A 12,435-nucleotide genomic window follows, 5' to 3' on the forward strand; every position below is an offset into this window, starting at 1 on the left:
TAACACAAGGGTGCAAATAGTTGGAAAATGGCTCAGAAGATATCAAGTAGCTAACTGAACATCATGACTGCACCACTGCATAAGCTCCTTGAAAGAGCAGCAAAGGGTGAAAATTGCTGATGGCAATTTCCACAGTAGAGTAATTTTGCTCAGAGGCAAAGAGAGTGGTGAAGGAGAGAGAATATGTATGTCAGCGTGGGAGAGGGTGAATTCGTACAAGAGGGAGTGCATTAGAGTATGTGTGAGTGTGGAGGAGGGTTAGAAGTGAGTTTCTCAGAATTAGGGCAAATTCTGCATTCATAGTAGAACTTGCAGAGAAGCTGCGTGTATGCATATGCACACAAGTTTGGGCTTGGTCATCTCGGGGTCCTTGGTGTTTTTTAAGATACTTTTCTGGAATATATTTCCAATTCTTGTAAGTGTAGGGAAAAAAAACCCTTGAAGGTGGGATTGAAGACCAGCTGAAGATGCAAAACCCAGAAGATGTAGCAGGGGCTTAGAAAATATATATAAAAAAGTAGCAAGACTCTTTCTTTTTTCAGAGAGTGGGAAGATGGAGAGGGGGAGATGTCAAGGGGGGACTGTTGCTATAATTGCCTGCTAGAAAGAGGCTGGCGCATAGGCAATATTTTTCAAAAGAGGAAATATAGGGTGGGTAGGCATTCCACCTCCATCACTTGGCAGAGGAAGACATGTAGAGGGTCCTGTGTCACTGAGAATAAGGAGTAGGAGTTAAGCTGGCACAGATTCCTCCTTCCTCTTTCACCATACCAGTGCGTTCAGGTAGGCAAAATAAGATGCTGTTTGCTGTAACTCAAGGTCATTGGATGTACACAGGAGCACGCTGCTTCTCAGAAATCAAAGGTTGAACCAGTGAGAAATGATGTTCTACAGCAATTTAGTAGAAAATATCTCTTTATTGAGATGTGCAGTGAAGTAAATCCAAGGTCTTTGTGCACACTGCGTCTCTCCAAAATATATTCCAAGCAAAGTCAGATGTTTAGGCTCTGGTTCCTACTCATTGCTGGTTTCCCTGGTAATCCACTCTAGCAGTATTCCAGCTTTGAGACTCCTAAACACAAATTTTTGGGCTCATTTCCAGTCACTTATCTTTCCAGTGGGAACAGTCTATTTCTTACTTCTCCCACTTAGGCACAGCAATTTATACTTCTGATTCATGCTGTGGAGGACTGAGGGGAAGATTTTACGGTGGTAATACCAATTGTCCCCTATCCCACAGTAACTTTAAAGTGCTTAGCAAAACCTCAAGAAGTGTGGGAATATATGACAGGAAAATAAAATGTCCATGTAAGTATCAGGATTGCCCTTTACATTTCCCTTAACCCCCAGAAATCATGTTTACAAAGCCAAAGTTTCTTCTAATTAAGAAAACACCTCACAAGGCAAGGATTTCACCTTTAAAGATGTTTCCTTTACCCCCATTTCTGAAAGCATCGAAGAGCGAAGCAAATATATTCTCAGTGGTCATTGATCGTAACAAGTCATTGATCTCTTGGTCAGTAGCTAAAAGACTTTACTCCGACTGCATTAACCTCTGGATGAATCTAACTGTACATTAAGTTGTCTGTATTTCCTTATCCCTTGCAGTGATTCAGTGCAGCATTGGCTAAGGATGAACAACATTTATTAGGGCACTTTGTGTGGAATAGCTGTATTCCCCAAATTTTCCACAGTTAGAAACTCCTAGCATCAATAGTCCCTACAGCCAGTGTTAGGATCACGTAAAGGATTAAGAAGGGCCATCATTCCCTGATTTTGTCCTCTTTTATTACTTCTATAAGGGAAATGGAATACAGTCCTGAGATTTGGGCTGGCTGCATGCTGACCTCACAGTGCATGGCCAAATTATTGGACATGAATGTTTCTCTCAAGATGCTGTTTTCTATTATGGTCTTTTTTTAGGAGTGGAAACCATCTGGGGCTGACTGTCCAAATGGAACTCAATTTCTAGAAGCTTTACAGCTTTACTACATGCATGTGGCAATAATTACTTGCAAAATAAAGGCTGTGTGGATTGTGTTTTACCAAATGATTTAGATATTTGTGATGGATTTCCACCTGTTCAAGTTTTGATTGCCAATTCACTCTATGCAGAAAAAATATAGGAAAGGATCAACATTGTGTAACTAGGGTAAACACCTCTTGATCTCCCAAAGGCTGCTTAATTGGTTCCCATTGTGAAATGTCCTCTTGACTGTGGACTATCACAAACTCTACATATGAATTTTTAAATTGGTTCAAAGCATTAGGCCACAAGCTGCCAGCGTCTCTTTGGAATAATTTAATGGTAATGAAGTTAAAGATAGCACTCAAAATAACCTCTTTAAGATGCCAAATCATTAACACACACTTGCATAAATTCCACTTCCAAATAAAAGCTTTTACAAGATTCCAAAAAGTTTTGCATGTTAGAGCCCAAGTATGCTCATGCACAACTCGGAGTGATACTGTATAAGGTAAAGAAATGATTGAAAAGTCACCAAGGCTCATAGGCCAAAAGCTATAAGAACCTCAAAGCACTTTTTAGCTATGGATGAAATTAATATTTTTATAGACTGGAGAATTAAGTGGGAATTCTGGGTCTCAGTTTCCACCTTGGCTCTGGCAGGCAGATATGGTCCACGTTAGCCTAAGCTTAATCCCACGCAAATGAACTCGTAGGTGTCTGCAATGAGGATGACTAAGCTGCTCTCGTACACCTGGTGAGTGGAGTCTGGGGAGCGACTCGGCTGGCTGGATACAGGAGTGTGTACCTCTCCCTAAAGTAGGCATCTACACCTGGGTAGCTGAACAGCCCTGCAGACTCTCTCAGCCTGGCTTAGCGACTCGTTTTTCCACTGCCTGTAACGGGAACGTAGGCACTCTGCTCAAACGCCAACCTGTACCCTCGGGAGTGTAAACCAGAGCCTCCTCCTCTGCGGAACCTACATGTCTTTGAGCTAAGTAAGCAAAGGCTTCTGTTGCGTCTCTGTGACTCGCTCCTTGTAGGCATAGATGGGTTTGGAGATGACCTGAAAGACACTGCAGTGCGAGACAAACTGGATGCTGTGCCATGCAGTCCTTGTGGCCTGACTGCTCCTGTCCAAGGGAGCACTGGGCACTAAGGTTCAGGTCCCGAGATCCCTTTCCAAGGAGCAGGGAAGATGCAGACTTGCAAGCCTCTAGTCTTTGTCTCAAGGCTGCTGAGCCGCTCTGTGTTTATTTTCTAGTTTGGTTTAGGCAGGACAAGCTGCTTGGTGCACATTGCTGAGCTGGGCTGCTGGGCAGTCCGTAGACTAGCTCCAGCTCAGTCCTTCAGAAGAGAGCTGAGGACTCCAGAGACGATATTTCTGAGTTTCCTGTGGCCCTGGGAAGAGCTTCATGAGTTTCTTCCATGGTTCTCTCAGCCCACTCTTTCAATTTTCCTCACTGAACTGAGATACTGGCTTCTCTATTGAGGGCAGTGGAAAAAGATACCAACTTTTCTGGAGACCAAGGTCTGACCCTCATATGTGGGTATCTTGAATCCTTATAGAGCTGTTTGTTTTACAATTGATTGTATATTGGCATTTTGAGAAAGAAAACATTCAGTCTATCTTGCACGTTGGGACTAGTTCAAACAAGTGTATTGATAATGGTTAGGTTGTGATCAGCCTTCTTAGGAGGCAGTAACTTGACACTGGAGTTAGTGCAACCAGCTCTGTAACAATTTTTCACATTGATCTAGCATGTCTAGTTGCATCCAGACTTGCCATTAAAAACACATTCATTGATCGTACTATCGTTACCGGGGATGACACTGCTGATGTTGGGTGGAAGACCTCCTCATCCTCACAGAGATGAGTCATTGCTGGTGTGCATGTGCTGATGTAAAAAACATAACAACCTTTGGCCATGATGACTGAGTGGAGCAGAAGCTGCTGAAAGTGTCGGAAGCCTCTCTGCAACTGATATATGAATGGTAAGATTCTCCTCCAGACCATGTCTATGAATCTACTGATCCTCAGACTGCCTAAGGCGTGATCACCACCCACCCCTTCCACCAGCATCTCATCAGCAAGTCTCTTCAATGGATGCAACAATATCACTGCCGTAAAAAGTTCATCACCCTACCGAGGGCAAGACAGTTGCGCTTGCGACCTCTGCTTTTGCCAAAAAGAGCTGCACTCTACGAAACGGTAAGGCTGACTTGGAGTATGAATTTTGACAGCAGTTGAATGACCAGTCATTATAGCAGATTTTGGTAGATCGACCAATTTTGAAGTCTTTTCCTCTTTCAAGACAAATAGGGAATATCAAATCAAACTGTCTGGTTCAAACCCAAACTTCTTCATGGTGAACAGTCTAGTTGTGTAACTCCTTGCTCTATGGCGCAGTAGATGCCGAAAAATTTGCATTAGTTCCCAAAAGAAATGGAATAAATTTATGGAAGAAAAATTCATTAAGGTAAAATAAACATATGGGTATCAGCTCTGGAAGCCACTACTTGGTGTGGGTCCTGGGATGGCTAAGACTTGGTCTAACCCATTATGTCTGCTTCTACAGTTCACCCTCTTTCTCATTTTGAGAACAATATTGTCCATAAACAAAGCTACATTTTGGCCTTGCAAGATTTTACAAGATACACTTTTTCCTGTTTCCATTGTAGGAAAATTGGAAACAAGGGAATAGTGAAGAGCAGTGTTTGCCTGGCTCCAATACTACAAACCCATCGCTGCAGGGCACAGGCAAAGCATATGCCAGACTCAGAATTACTGCTGTGCCTGATGCATCACCATCACAGCCTGAGAATTAGAGGTGTGGATGTGTGTGTGTGTGGATCCTAGTGCTCTTTCCTGGGACAACACAGGAGTAGAAAACTGCAACAACTGGACTGAAAAAAAAGCCTCACTAGATGTAAGTTTGGATTCAAATTTCTATTTAGCAAACTACATTGTTCTCTCAGGGCTTCTTTGTTATTCCTGACCTCCTCCTGGCAAAAAACCCCCGAACAACTGCTGGCTGGCATTGTATTTTCATGTGTAAGTTTATTTATTTTTTTGTATGTCCAGTATCATCTGTGTGTTTCTGTATGGGACATGAAAGCCACCTATGCCCCTTCCACACCAAGACAGCTCCCAGCATGGCTCTGACTGGTCACTTGACAGCTTTCTCTGCTTACCTTACAGCAATCCTCTTCTTTTGTCAATACTTGGGACAGGTCCATCACTTTGAAAAAAGTTTTAAATTAAATCTAAGGAATAGGAGGGAGTTTTCATGATTTGAGCTAGCACAGCACTGTATAGGGTCATTAAACAACTATTTTTAGAAACTATTTTCTTTTAAGATGCATTTATGGTGTATATCTATATAGCTTTTTCCCCTAAGTGTCTGGGATTGGAAGCAGTATGAAAAGTCATTTCACATTTAAAATACCATCACATTCTCCTGGCTGGTGATAAATATGGAATTTGACACTAGGGAAATGCTCTTCTATTAATCTGATCAACTTTTTTGTTTGTTTGTTTTTTAATTTGTCCCTTTAGAAACATTCTTGTAACCCCTTGGACATAATTTTTTCTTTTCCTCCTCAGAGATCCTGAGATGATATTGAGTTACTTGGAAAATTAGATTTGTCAGCTTTATTTCTGGTTGCTGTCTACATTAATTTTATAATTAAAACCCAAAGATGTGTGTCTAATATGTATGAATCTACAAAAAGCAGAAGGAGGAAGTATGCTTAAGCCCATACAAAAGAAGTAGTTTGACACGTGTCAGCGTTATGTTTCAGTGCAAGAAAGGAAATATTTTTTTGGCACAGAGCTCAAAGAACATGTAGGCAAACCAAGCAAAAACTCATGAATCTGAAAATTAGTCTGTGAAGTGTTTGTAGTCACAGTCAGTTTTTGCTAAAACATTCAAATACAAATTATTGGATTGCAGATTTGGTATGCACTACGGGTTTTTCTCATTTGTACATCTATTACGTATGTTGCATTTTGCATATAAGGCTGGGATAAGGAAGGAGAAAAAAGTTTAATCAGGGAACACCTCTCCTACCCACATCCTCTCAGCTTCGTTTTCCCCTGATTCTGATCATTCAATAAATTTTAAGCAAGGGGAAATAGACTTTTTCCCCTCCTTTCCTCTATTCTATAATGTCTGGCATTATTATTCACCACATAAGTTATAGCAAGCTATTTACTTTGTCTGCAGCACCACGACCTTTATGTGACTTGCCTCTTTTGGAGGTGTTGTGAATAAATTACTGCCTGCGTGTGTCGGCGGTGGCAGCGTTCTCTGCTGACTGAAACCTTCCCGGAGCGGCATTGCTTTTACGGGGCAGCAGCAGCAAGTTGGTGCTCCCCAGATTTAGGAGCACCCTGGGCAACAGCAATGATGGTCCCTACCACTGAAACCCCTGCTTCAGGTGGCAACGTTTACCAGCCGTTGCCTTGTTTCACTAAAATCAGAAGGCTCTAGGGAGGCTGACAAGCTGTGGTCTAGCATTTCCAGTGAGACACAGCTGAAGATGTGTCCATAAATTCGGCACTCCCTGAATGAGGTGGCAATGCGGGATCCTGCACTGGGCTGAGCCCTAGATCTGTCTGCCTGAGAGCCTAAACTGGGATGAGATAAAGTCACTGCCACAGACATGCTCCGGCTCTCTGTGTTTTGAATAAAGTCATCATTGGCTGGATATTGTAACCCTTGATTTTCTAGCAGGTACCTGTGGTGAAGACCAAGTGCGCTTTCCCCACGCTTGTTCCTCCTCAGCTAACCGCAGTATCACACACCTTGTCATGATGCCTGAAAATTTAGGTGCTGTAGTATTGTCAGTGCTTGAAGCTAGGTACCGGTAACACATGGTCTCAGTCAGGCACTATAGTTCGGGTTTCTCGTTTCTCATATCTGAATGAAAACTTAAGTAACTGGTAGCTTTTGGTACATCAGGACAAAATGACTCTGAGTAGGTAGCCTTTCAGCTTTCAAGACTAATTCATATTATGCATTTATATAAATCTTTATGGGTTCTCAGTTGCAATTGCTCATTCATTACTTCTTTGTAAATTGGACGGGTTGCCATTTACATGTAGATTTGCCCTATGTATGAGATTATCATTATATGTATTTTATTATGTGGCTTGGTAGACATTTTTCCTTTGCAATTCCCCTCTACTCATATGACTTCCAGTAAAATAAACAGAAATCATATAGTGAACAAATTAAAAGGTATGATGTGCTGAGGAGATAAAAAGCTATAGTCGACTTGAATGGTCCTCATACCTCACACAGGCATATACACAAACTCATACCAATCTGTAGACAAGATTATAGAATCACAGAATGGTTTGGGTTGGAAGGGACCTTAAAGATCACCTAGTTCCAACCCCCCTGCCATGGGCAGGGACACCTTCCACTAGACATCTTTAGCTCTATGTCCACATTCCAGTGAAGATCCTGGTATTGATGGCTTTTAAAAGCAAATTCTTGGTAGGAAACATGCACTGTCTGGCTGGATTTTGGAGTGTTGCTGAGTAGCTTTAATATCTGTTTTGGTCACAGATTCCCTTGCTTGTGTATTTCTTTCGTGACAGCTCTCAGACGCGCAGTAGTTCAGAAAGGAAAGGGGCTGTAGCTTAGTCCAAGTCTATGTATTGCCATGTAATACATCAGTGATTAACAAGAACTTTTTAGTAGTGAGTAATACTCCTATAACATGGCACAAAGTGGTAATTTCCCAACATCTCTACTGGGAGGAGAGTCTTGGTACTCATGTATAGCTTTAAACTTGTCCATCTCCTGCTTAGCTGCAAAACTGAGACTTTGTGTATCAAGAGTTATTTTCTTTGTTACTCAGCTCTTGATGTGTGCTGTTTAGCTGGGTTCTTGTGGGATTTTGTGTTGCTTTTTTTGCCAGCCTAAACATTCTCATTTGGTTTGTTTCACAATGCATCAAATAAAGGGAGTTAATGAAAACCTTAGTTTAGATTAGTTACACAGAAGAACGGTAACATTGATCTTGGGATTGCCCGCAAGGGACCTTTTTGTAACCTTCCCAAAGCTTTGAATTACTCACACGACTTAAACTCTGGAACAGATTTTGCTTTCCTCTGAACGTTGTTGCATGCTTGGTTTGGGGAACTTGGGACAGGTATGAGCCAAATGGGTCTAGGAGCCGAAACCTTATTCTGGTTATTTCTGGAAACCTTTTTGCTGCTTCATCTCCTTTGGAAATTAGCAAATAATGTCATTTCAAGGCTTTTAGCAAATTTAGGAAGAAGGTGTCCAGGTTCTTTTTTCAGTTAGGATCCACCCATTCTTGCTGCAGATAATTCATAGCTTTCTGTTGACAGTACAGCTTATTAACTGCCAGAAACAAGGCTGGAACTACTTCAAAGTAAACTTTTCAGAAGAAAAAACCATGTAGAAAGAAGAAGTCCAGAAGGAGACAGCCCAGATGGTACCACATCACTTAACCTGGGAGCAGTACGTAGAGTGTATTGAGCTGGAGGGAGGCTGTACACACACAGCTATGATGTCTCCTGTGGCCAAACAAGCCTGTTCACCGCTAGCGTGGATATCTCTGTACAGTACCATGTGACAGCCACATCCCTAGTTAGCCTTTGACTAGGGCTCTTTGTCCAGATCCATGCAGTTTACCCTCCATTGTCTTTCTCAAGGGTGTGTATGGCAGGAATGTCATCATTCTTGAAAGACAAACAAAAATTTGAAGTCTAAATCCTGCACATGTACAGATTTCTTGCTGGTTGCATCACCAATAGACGTCATTGAACTTCTGACCCTCTGCCCGTGTTTTATTGCTGTAAATAAAAAGCTCTGCGCTGCAGAAAAGCAACAGCTCTGTGTTGCATAAACAACCACACAGTTCCATTTCACCCGGGCACACACCTCTGTGTTTTCCTTTGGATGTTTGAACTGCACAGACCACAAAAATCAAAGAAAAGCTGTAAATCCCATGTTATTCCTGCTCTTGACTGTAAACCTTTGAAACAATAGGGAATTCAGCCTCCACGTTGAAATCTCTTCAAGGAGGAAGAGCAGTGAAGTACTTATAAAATATAATATATTTTTTCTCATTGCTGTTCCATTTCCCTGTGCTAACCTTTGTTTTAAGAGCATCTCATGGCTATAAACTACAGAGGGTTTTCTTTAGACTTAAAAATCATCTCAAAACATTCTGTGTGAACATAACATGAGATCTTTTTCTGTCTTTCTAAGAGGATGAACCTCTTTGCCAGCTAAGCACTTCCAAATCTTCTTGCTCGTTGTGAGGGTTGAGGGGGAAGAATGGGGTCACCAGGGCACGCTTCTTCGTTTGTACTTCAAGAAAGGCTGCCTTCCCCTCCTCATTGATTAAGTTCCTGCTAGGACAGTAGGATATCCATTTTATAGATCAGAGATTCAAATCCAGCCCTGAAACTAAATTTTTAACTAGCAGAAGTTAGTTAGAAGTTGAGGCCCCCTGGCCTCAAATCAGGGGCAAATCTGCATTCTGCAGATGTCTCCTTCCTCTGCAGTTTGCACAGATGAGGCGAGGACTTCATAGGGATGGAAATGAAATGGCAGGTGAATTCTGTACACCTCTGCTGGGAGAATATTAGATGCCTTCCCTGTCCTGCCCTGTGGACAAATAAAACACCTGTTTCCAGAGCTGTCAATCAAGAACCTCTCAGGCTAGGGAATGTGCTTTAGAAAACTTCTGCTGTTGAGCCACCATCTGGCCTCCTTCTCTGTCGATACGTTTTATTGTGCAAAACAGGCTTCCAGTACCATCCTGCAAAGCAGTTCCTGCCTTGCAATTCTTTATTAGACAAATCAGCCTTGGACTGCTGGCATGACGTTTATCCATGGCTGTCATCTTCTGAAGACAAAAATGTAGATTCTGCCCTGATGATACTTTAGCTTTTTTGTCTCCATCTAACCAGCTGACAAGTTCCACCAAGGTGACAGCCAGTCAGAGTGGAGGGGTAGAGATGACATCCTGAAATGAGTTTTGACTGCCTGGCAAATATTTGCTTTCCATGAGTAATTTGTGTCCTCGCTAGCCTTCAAGGACAAGAAAAAATTTTTTGCTAACATCACCGTTCTTTATCAACCAGTGAACTGTAGAGCTAGAGATGCAGATTTTTTCTTGGGCTCCTCTGCCATTGGAAGTTAGTATTATTTGAGTCGCTTATTTCTGGGATAGAGCCAACTGCAGAGGGATTTTGGAAGATTCCTTTTTAGAGAGTCTCAGACACAACACCCACCCAAGTTGACTCTATGGGCAGAACCACTTAAGGAAACTCATGAACGCTCATGCATTCAATAGCACCATACTTTACAATGATTTTTGCTAGGAAATCTTATCTTTTTTTCCCTGTTCCCCCTCTTAGTTTATAACAGGCTTCTGGGATGTCCTGGGATTTGTGTGTTTTTTTGATGGAACACCAGGTTCTAACAAAATCCCTCCAGTCTCTATTTTTAATCCTATTTTATGGTCTTCTGTTGCTCCACTCCCATTCCTCTCACAAGCGCACCATGTCTCCCCCCTGTGAAATGCAAGTCAGCTTTTAACGTCAGCAACCAGATCTGCAGAGTGTACAAGTTTTCCAACCTGCTCCCCAGACACGAACAGCCTAATCAGCTGTATTCAGCAAGGAGCAGTGATGAAAACTAAAATGCACCAGAGGGTTAATTTTTAAATATAACACCTCTCATACGGGAACTGTTTTGGGGGGGAGGTTAAATTAAAAAAGAGAAAACTTACCTAGTAAAGTGTATAATACTATTATACAGAGCTATTTCAGAGCAACTGCTTGAGAATGAATCTCTTTCTGGTCTTCGAGTCCTGGAGCAGCCCTTTAAATTCATAGCCTATCTTCTTCCAAATTAACTGGTCTTTGCAGACAAGCCCTTGGCTAACTTATTCTAAAACTCTAAAATAGACAAACCAGTATCAACGCCAATGCCCAAGGGCCTAACTCAGCCAGCTTTTCACATTAAAGGCATTATGCCTTGTCTGCATCAGACTTTTAAAATGTATCAGCTAATATGTGCTAATGACACGCACTTAAACCCTAGTCTAGACAAAGCCTGTGCGATTGCCCTCTGAATGCTTGATGCGATCAGCTAACATCCTGACAGCAGATTTGATTACCTCATTTTAATCACATAAGGCTATAAACATCATAGAATTATCCAGACTTTCCCCATAGCAAAGAACAAACCCTGAAGGCCATGCATGGGATTTAAGCCCCAAAATACCCTCATGGGGTGAGACCTTTGCCCTTCCTCAAACAAGCCTATCAGTGGGGATGGAAAAGCCAGGCTTTAGCATACAGAAACGCATCTATGCAGAGGAATCTGTTACACCAGAAGGGTGAAGAAAATGACCTAAGAGCGATTTACTTGGACTACTGCTTTGACATTTGTGATTAGCTAATAGTCTGTTAGGAATAGGAAGCAAAGAGCTGAATTGGAGCAGAGATGTGACTTCATGTCTGTATACAGCATTGATCAGACTAATTCACCTAACAGCTTTTCTCTGCACATTTTAAAACAGGTGTTGAAAAATTGGAAAGGATATTAAAAAAAGGATGCAATGATTTGAGGAAGAGAAGAGAAATGCTTTATAGCAAAACGCTTAAAAGCTCAATCTGTTTAGTTTATGAGAAAGAATACTGAGAAGTAAATAGACTACAATATATAAATATCTTCATGGGGAGAAAATATGCAGCACTAAAGGATTATTTAATCTTGCAGAGAAAAGCAAAACTGGCTAGAAGAAACCAGCCAAAATCAAGTTAGGAAGTAAGGACACAACTTTGACAATGCTAATCTCTTCTAACAAACTATCAAGAAAAAAAAAAAATACCCTTTCCATCGCTTGATAACTTTGATTACGGCTGGATGCTTTTATGGGAGATGTATTTTAATCCACCATATGCTATTGGGATCGCTACAGAATTAACTGTGACATGGCTAAGATACGAGCAGTCCAAGTGGATGGGTTGGTTTTTTTTTTAGACTTCAATATTATGTATATAAAAGTACATAAATTGGCAAGAAGTACTCACCAGCCAGAAGTCTGAGCAAATGGTTATAATATGGCTGTGGTAGGATTGCAGGAGTGCTCTCTGCTAGGTTTAAAGGAACACATTTTTTTTCCTCTTGCTGCCCCCCAAATATCCCCATTGAGAGGGAGTATGACATTGGAGTCAGCCCATTAAGTCTGAACAGGCACCGTGTTTATTATCCAGTGTGAGGCAAAACACTTAATCAAAGGTTCTCCTGAGCAAATCCATTTGATTTTGTTTACAAATTTAGATTTCCACGTATTCAATGTAATGGGTTTATGTAGTCAGAATATCTGTACCTTGCAAGCATAATTTCCTGATTCGGCTGCTTTTTCAGTTGACTGACTTGTTTTTGAAACATTCAGTTTTAACT

Source organism: Haliaeetus albicilla, chromosome 15 (genome assembly GCF_947461875.1).
Source record: "Haliaeetus albicilla chromosome 15, bHalAlb1.1, whole genome shotgun sequence".
In the NCBI taxonomy this organism is placed as follows: domain Eukaryota; kingdom Metazoa; phylum Chordata; class Aves; order Accipitriformes; family Accipitridae; genus Haliaeetus; species Haliaeetus albicilla.